Genomic DNA, 527 nt, shown 5'->3' on the forward strand with positions numbered 1-527 from the left:
TGTGTCTCCCCAGGATTCTGCCAGCCTGCAAGTCTGTCCAGATTCTTCAGTAATGTACCTTCTCCCTACTCTCTCCCCCAGCCAGATGCTGAATCTCAGCTGCAAGGCCCCCTAAGGATCATCTAATCCAAACTCCTTATTGTACAGATGGAGAAACAAGACCCAGTGGGGTGAGGTGATTGCCCAAGGTCACACAGAGCCTGGGCCAGCTCCTAGATTCCTTGATTCTCAGGTTAGAGATTTCCCCTTTGTTCGTATGACCCTCCCCACATCCCCAGGAGTTCTGAGACAATGAGTCTTGCTGCCCTCATAACAGATGGCCTTGGCAGAGCTCATATCTGCCCGGGCACAGCAGGTGAAGGGGCAGATCTAATAGCCTGGCCCAAAGGACAGTGCTTGGCCTGCAGCATTCCTGGGCACCAGCCGCCGTGGCCAGGCTTCCACCAGCCCAAGAACCAGGTCACCAGGGCAACACGTGTTTTTGTGCCCCTGGTAGATCTGCACCTGGGGAGAGACACCAACAAGGG

At 55.0% G+C, this 527-nt stretch overlaps 1 protein-coding gene across 2 annotated transcripts in view; it reads right to left on the reverse strand.

Annotated features, from left to right (window-relative positions):
• OPTC (opticin) overlaps nt 1–527 on the reverse strand; it is a 10,928-nt gene that overhangs the window by 8,801 nt on the left and 1,600 nt on the right. The window lies entirely within an intron of this gene.

This window comes from Pteropus medius, unplaced genomic scaffold (assembly GCF_902729225.1).
Source record: "Pteropus medius unplaced genomic scaffold, Ma_sr-lr_union100, whole genome shotgun sequence".
Taxonomy (NCBI): domain Eukaryota; kingdom Metazoa; phylum Chordata; class Mammalia; order Chiroptera; family Pteropodidae; genus Pteropus; species Pteropus medius.